The sequence below is a fragment of the Oncorhynchus gorbuscha genome, unplaced genomic scaffold (assembly GCF_021184085.1).
Source record: "Oncorhynchus gorbuscha isolate QuinsamMale2020 ecotype Even-year unplaced genomic scaffold, OgorEven_v1.0 Un_scaffold_3531, whole genome shotgun sequence".
Taxonomy (NCBI): domain Eukaryota; kingdom Metazoa; phylum Chordata; class Actinopteri; order Salmoniformes; family Salmonidae; genus Oncorhynchus; species Oncorhynchus gorbuscha.
The window spans coordinates 27,637-34,938 of NW_025747746.1; the positions used below are offsets into that span (position 1 = coordinate 27,637).

At 43.3% G+C, this 7,302-nt stretch overlaps 1 long non-coding RNA gene across 1 annotated transcript; it reads right to left on the reverse strand.

The window, feature by feature from the left end:
• Positions 1–4,073: 4,073 nt before the first annotated feature.
• Positions 4,074–5,678, reverse strand: LOC124027849. The gene is made up of 2 exons (XR_006837519.1): positions 5,588–5,678; positions 4,074–4,821 (listed from the first exon to the last, which is right to left on the reverse strand). It is a non-coding gene; the product is annotated as an uncharacterized LOC124027849 (long non-coding RNA).
• Positions 5,679–7,302: the final 1,624 nt, after the last annotated feature.

The following is a 7,302-nucleotide window of genomic DNA, read 5'->3' on the forward strand; positions in this document are numbered from 1 at the left end:
GACCTAAAGCTAATTCAGTTTTTATACTGTAATTTTCACCTGACTTTGTTTCACTTGGTGGTCTTTTGTCATTGTCAGAGCTTAGAGGAGTCTCTGTGGTGCTACAGGTGTAGGATGTTAATTTGATCACTCTTTTGTTGCTGAGAATTTTTCTGCAGCTTCGTGATTTGCATAAATTCACTGAAAACCCACACTAACACAGTTCTATTAACAGTATGGCACTTTTCATGTTGCTTACTTTTGACCAGTTTTAGCCTTACCAAAGATCAAGCAATTAAATGTTCAAATCCTGTTGCTGCTGGATTATTTTGTGTGCCACTATAGGTCAAATTAATATCCAACATCTGTACTGTATTAAGGTAAATATAGCTTGCAGAACAAGGGAATTACTATTTCTAACTGGGGCAAAGCACACAGAAGTTTTACACTACACCAAAGCCTTTGCTCAATTAGAGACAGTGAACATCCCGAGGGAACCAGAAAAGGCAAATTGTTGTTTTGATTTGGAAGAAAAGCTTGTGTCAGCCATAATGACAACCCTGACTGTTGCCCTGGTAATCAAACCATTCAGCAGGACAATGACACCATTGAGATGGGTTTCAAGTGATCTGGCTCTGGTTACGAGCTCCGCAAAGACCATGTTTATCTAATACGGTGTTGGTGTGTCTCTGCTTTCACCATGGGGAAAAACGACACTGTACACACACACACACACACACACACACACACACACACACACACACACACACACACACACACACACACACACACACACACGCACATTTTTCTCTCATGCTGGCATCTTTTGTTACCGACTGATTGGCATGGGTTTCGTTCTGCCTGATGCCACTGACGTGCTTAGTGCGGGGTAATCCAAACGTAAGCCGCAAAGTTAGATGAGTTTTTTGAGCTCTGGGTTCATTTATTTCTCTCTCTTCTTAGCCTAGTCCCTATAGGGTCTGGGTAGCTAGGGAGCACAGAGTCTGGAGATAAAGGACAGTCAAGGACAGGTTCCCTGCCTCCAGCATATTCAGGCCTTTGATTAGGCCTAGTGTGTGGGTAGTGGGCGCGGATGGGCTGACAACATACCTGGAGTGGCAGTAAGCTTCTAGCTACTAACTCTAATAACCACTGGCACTGTTATAATGAGTTATAATGGCTCTGAAAACGTAAGAGATTCTTCACCCTAAAATCAAAGTTTCCATACTTCAAAAGAGGTTCAGTGGATTCATATGCCATGCTATCTGATGTTTCTGACCCGACAGCTTTACAGGAACATCTGCCAGCCTCCTAAATCCTAAATGAAGGGAAATGATTGGCACCGTTTAATAGGACGATTAGCCATGTAATCTTAGTTAACCCAAATCGTGCGTAACTTGGTGAGATGCTCAATGTCCACTAGAGATGACGAGCCATGTAAAACTCTTCTATAATTGTGTCCTATGGCCTTGTTTGACTTTGTTCAGCCTGCAATGGAGGCTGTCTGTCAGTAGGGGGCCACCTCCAATATCTGTGACATCAAACTAGAACTCAAATCAAATTGTGTTGGTCACATACACATGTTTAGCAGATGTTATTGCGGGTGTAGTGGAATGCTTGTGTTTCTAGCTCCAAGAGTGCACTAATAGCTAACAATTTCACAACAATACACACAATTCACATACATCTAAAGTAAAGGAATGGAATTAAGAATATATAAAGATTTGGATGAGCAATGTCTGAGCGGCATAGACTAAAATACAGTAGAATAGAGTACAGTATATAAATATGAGATGAGTAATGAGAAATATGTCAACATTATTAAAGTGACTACGTGGTAGTTTACATTGTGAGAAAAGGCTAATATCGGTGCGTACCTCTAGTCTTTAATCAGTTAAAGGAACTGAACCTAATAATTTCAAGTAAAATGGAATGACCTTTTAGAGTTTCTCTTTATGCTTTAAAACCACACATTCCTATAAGTGTTCATATTCTGCTTCATGCTAATAAAACATGCTCAGATGTTGATCTAAACTGAAGCCAGAACATGCTATTCACACTGAGATGCCCTGAGATGCATGTTGACACTTTTCAATGGTGTTGACTAACTTACTCATGTTGTACAACCCAATTTACAGCATATAGAAGATGAAGGTGATAGTAGTGACAAGTAAAGGACTGCTTCTTTAACAGAAAGACACAGCTCCCTGTCTGCTGGGCTCTGAGAGGGGAGATTGATGATCTCTCAATCCCAACGTGCTCCTGAGGGGTGCAGACGGAGAGAAGCAGCGCTCGGTTTGTCAGTCAACTGTGGTACTTTTCTGTCACTCCGAGTGACGGCTGTGGAGGACACAACCTCGATTTAGAAACACTGCACTTATAGGACGACTCCCTGCAATCTGACTCTCTCTCTTCCTCTCTCTACTATCTCTCTCACTCTCTTTCTCTGAGCTCCAAATGCATTGTTGCTATTAATAACACAGCTTCCCGGGCTGAGCAAAGGGCTCTTTCCCTCGTGTGTGTGTGTGTGTGTGTGTGTGTGTGTGTGTGTGTGTGTGTGTGTGTGTGTGTGTGTGTGTGTGTGTGTGTGTGTGTGTGTGTGTGTGTGTGTGTGTGTGTGTGTGTGTGTGTGTGTGTGTGTGTGTGTGTGTGTGTGTGTGTGTGTGTCGGAGTAGGACACACACTGAAAATTGCCGTAACAAGACTGTGTTAACTTCATGGCTGTGTGGGGCTTCATGGGTATCTCTCTCCCAATATTACTTAGAATAGGACTGACAGGACAGTAATCTATGAAATACATGGAGCAGTATTCCTCACAATACATTTCACATACTGTATATTTCAGCTGTAAAAAATGTCTCCATATACTCTATCTGCTGCATTATGGGCATTATCTGATGAGGGAACAGTGCATCTATGATGGGAATAGGAGCAGGCAGTAGGCTATAGGTTTGGTGAGAGCCTGGGAAGTTGAAGGTTAGCATGCAGGAAGGACACTCCACAGTAACTGCAGCAGTCTTCACTTTCTTCCTGTTCCTGTTCCCCTAGCCCATGTGATCTGCTGGGGGCGGGGCCTCTTCTCCCAGCCCTCCACTCACAGGAGGAGGATTCAGAAGGAGGAGGAGGATTCAGAAGGAGGAGTAGCCTGCTGCAAGGAAAGGGGCCCCTGTGAGTCAGTGCAGGTGATTGATTTGCTTTTCACGCACGTAGAATAGTTCTCGTGCCAATAATCTAGAGATCAGCACCACTACAGCCACGGTCCTCTACTCTCACTCCTGCAGGAGTCATCATACACTTACCTGCAGGACGGGTTTGCCCACATTGTCTGTCACTAACCAGCATGGAGGAGATGCAGTCATCCATCCATCCCTGTAAACTGGGTGGCTCACCTTACTAAACCACTACTGTCGGCGCTCAGGAGGAACTTAAACCTATGCAGGTAGCATGAACCTAATGGGACTCTGTGATTACAGATAGAGGTAGAGGAGAAAGTAGCCAGGATTGGCTAGGTTACTTTCTACTTGTAATCCGTTACCAGCTACCTGTCCAAAATTGTAATCTTTAATGTAACTTTTGGGTTACCCAAACTCAGTAATTTAATCGGATTACTTTCCCCTGAAGAAGACAAAAAGGATCCAACAAACAAATTTGTTGTGTCATCATAGTGGTCTCTGACATCATAGTGGTCTCTGACATCATAGTGGTCTCTGACATCATAGTGGTCTCTGACATCATAGTGGTCTCTGACATCATAGTGGTCTCTGTCATCATAGTGGTCTCTGACATCATAGTGGTCTCTGACATCATAGTGGTCTCTGTCATCATAGTGGTCTCTGTCATCATAGTGGTCTCTGTCAGTGGTCTCTGACATCATAGTGGTCTCTGACATCATAGTGGTCTCTGTCATCATAGTGGTCTCTGACATCATAGTGGTCTCTGACATCATAGTGGTCTCTGACATCATAGTGGTCTCTGACATCATAGTGGTCTCTGACATCATAGTGGTCTCTGACTTGGGGTCAGACTCGCTCAGGTGGAACCAACCTGAACCAACTTTTTTCAATGCTGAATTGAATGTCATTGAGAAAACAGAATGGTGTCAATGTATTTATTTTTGAAAAGTAATCCAAGAAGTAATCATCTAGTATTTTTTCAAAAGTATCTGTAATTTGATTGCAACATTTTTTCTGGTAATGTACCTGATTACGCCGTTGTTTTTGGTAATCAGATTACATGTAATCAGTTACTGCCCAACAGAGAGGAGGGGGGAGAGAGAGAGTAGCTGGGGGCCTTCTCTGCAGTGTGCTGCTGCTACTGCAGGGACAAGGTGACTTTAGAGCAGAACAATTGTTTTAATGGGTGAAATATGAGACTGTCTTTGTCCTTCAGGAGAGGTCATGCATGCGGACAGAAGACCATGTTCACATGCGGTGTAAAGACAGACATTTGTTCAGATCAATTGTTCACATTGTTCACATTTGTAATACATCCAGAGTCAGCCAAGCAGCAGAACATATCAATCTAGCTAAATACACAGTACTAACCGCTGTGAGGAATGGTACATTATTGCATTAATGTACGCTTCTGTAACAGGTATTTACCCAGATATTTCATGGAGACACGTAAAACAAAAGGAAATGTCATCTAAAACAAAACGTTTCAGCAACCATGTTGTTATGTCATCTTGGCTTCACTCAGCTCCGCAGCAGATGACAGTCCTCCTGTCAGGTCACTTGTCAATTTCCTGTTTCCCATCATGCTTTTGGCTCTCCACCAGGAAGTTGGGGATAATCCTGCTGCCCACATGGTCACTGGCATGGTGCTAGTGCAAATGGCACGCTGCTGGGCCAAGCGGTGTGGAGGAGGGTTAGTGACTAATTATACTACATTATGAAACAGCAGCACATTACTGTCAGGGACAGATGCTGGAGAGAGGTGTAGTGGTGTCTGCTAAGAAGGAGAGGGGGAAAGGACCATGCTATCTCACCATTTCACTTAGCTTAAGAGTTTCTTCATCTGGTCCTTGGGGACCTACAGGGGTGCACATTTTTGTTCTTGCCCTGCACTAACATACCTGATCTGATTCAATGTATCAACAGTCCCTTGATTAGCTCACACACCTGCCTCAAGTATGCTATTTAGGTGTGTCTCCCTCAGTGGGAGGCCTATCTTTTGAGGATTCTTTCATTGAAGTCAATGAAAGCCAAAGCTAATATGACTGAGAAAACTCATCTTTAACTTGTCCAAGCTTATCAGGAATGTCACCAATCCATCTCCACAATCCCACACAGTGTGAAGGGCAGGGCCGTGCACAGGCCTTTGGCGGGGCAGGTGCTCAAAGTTACACACACACAAGTTTACTTACATTTCTTACATTCATAGCTAATTATCTAATGCTCAACATATATTATTAAGCATAGGCCTCATTGACTTTCTGCAAAATCATGCCACTTATCCCAATGTAAGCAAGATTACAGCCTACTGCTCAAAGAGAGGGCAAAGAGGGGTCGGCTATCAGCTGATCATAATGAAAATATAGTATGTAAATCAGCTAGTTAGCTAGCTAGCTAGTTAGCTATGCTGTTGAAACAATCTAACTAGTCTTTACCTGTGATTGGAGTTTGTTCGGGTGCTGACATCTGCCTCTTAGGCCTCCTAACAAACAGTCAAATTGAAATCTTCCCTGTTCCTGACCGTGAGATCACACATGCAACTCAAAAGGGAGCCCTTCGACACTACCGTTCAGTGCCGGTAGCGCAGTGCACATGCTCATGTGGGAAATTTTTCCAATATCCAAAAAAGGAGAATATACCTAGTTTGACGGGCAATTAATTTAAGTAATGAGAGAAAATTAAATTAGATTAAATTCTAATGTAATAATTGAAAACCACCACCAATCTGAAAGGGCACTTTTGTCATAGGAGGGAAAAGGTCAGGTGCTCAGGCACCCTTAGACCTCTATCTGTGCCCGGTGAAGGGTCAGCGTTGTGGGTACAATTTACCCAGGTTTACTGTATACACATTACCAGTGTTCCAAGTCTTTGCTTTGTTTTGAAAGCAGAGGGATAATTACTTAGGCTTACGGTAGAACAAGTTGGGAGACGTTTACCAGTGTGGGTTTAAGTCCATAAAATAAGTAGGTAGATGTACGCCCCAAAACGTTTGTGAGGTGTGAAGGCGAGTTGCTGTCTAATGGAAAGTGAACTTCCTCACCCCTAAAAAGGCATATACTGTAGTGTATACGTCTACTGTCATCACAAACAGTTGCTACATGGTGGACATGGAATAGTGGAATAGTTTACATTTTCCAGGGAAAGCAGTGAAAGATCCTGGAAGCTTTCTGAATAACATGTGTGGTTGTCTCTGTGTGTGCATGCGTGTGTGTGACCCTCTGGGTGGTCTGAGGTATGTGTTCTCTGTGGGGGTATCAGGGGCCATTCTGGCCACTGTTGAGTTTTCTCAGCTGTCTGGATCAATGGGATCAAGTTATTCTGCCTACCAGACCCACCACCAGCCTCGGGCCTAGTTCTTCATCCTTAGTTGATCAGGTTGAATTTGAAGACACAAGTCATGTTCTTGCTTCATGTATATACTGCATGTAGTAGCCAATCATCAAACTAAGACAAACTGTCTTCAAATTATTTTGATTATGAGGTAGACACTGCTTTTGGTGGAATGGAACACAGTGTTTCTCTCAAATACTATACCCCTACTTTTTATTTATGAATTTTTTAAAACCTTATTTAACAAGGCAAGTTAGTTAAGAACAAATTATTATTTACAATGACGGCCTAGGAACAGTGGGCAGAACGGGCAGCTCAGGGATTTGATCTTACAACCTTTCGGTTACAAGTCCAACGCTCTAACCATAGGCTACCTGCCGCCCCTACCCACCTCTACCCTCACCTCAAACCCTACTTCTACCTCTACCCTATCTCTACCTCTACCTCTAACCCTACCTCTACCTCTATTTATACCTCTAACCCTACCTCTACCTCTATTTATACCTCTAACCCTACCTCTACCTCTATTTATACCTCTAACCCTACCTCTAACCCTACCTCTACCTCTAACCCTCACCTCTAACCCTACCTCTAACCTTACCTCTATTTATACCTCGAACCCTACCTCTATTTATACATTTATACCTCTAACCCTACCTCTAACCCAACCTCTAACCCTACCTCTACCTCTAACCCTACCTCTACCCCTACCTCTACCTCTAACCCTACCTCTACCTCTATTTATACCTCTAACCCTACCTCTAACCCTACCTCTACCTCTAACCCTCACCTCTAACCCTACCTCTACCTCTAACCCTCA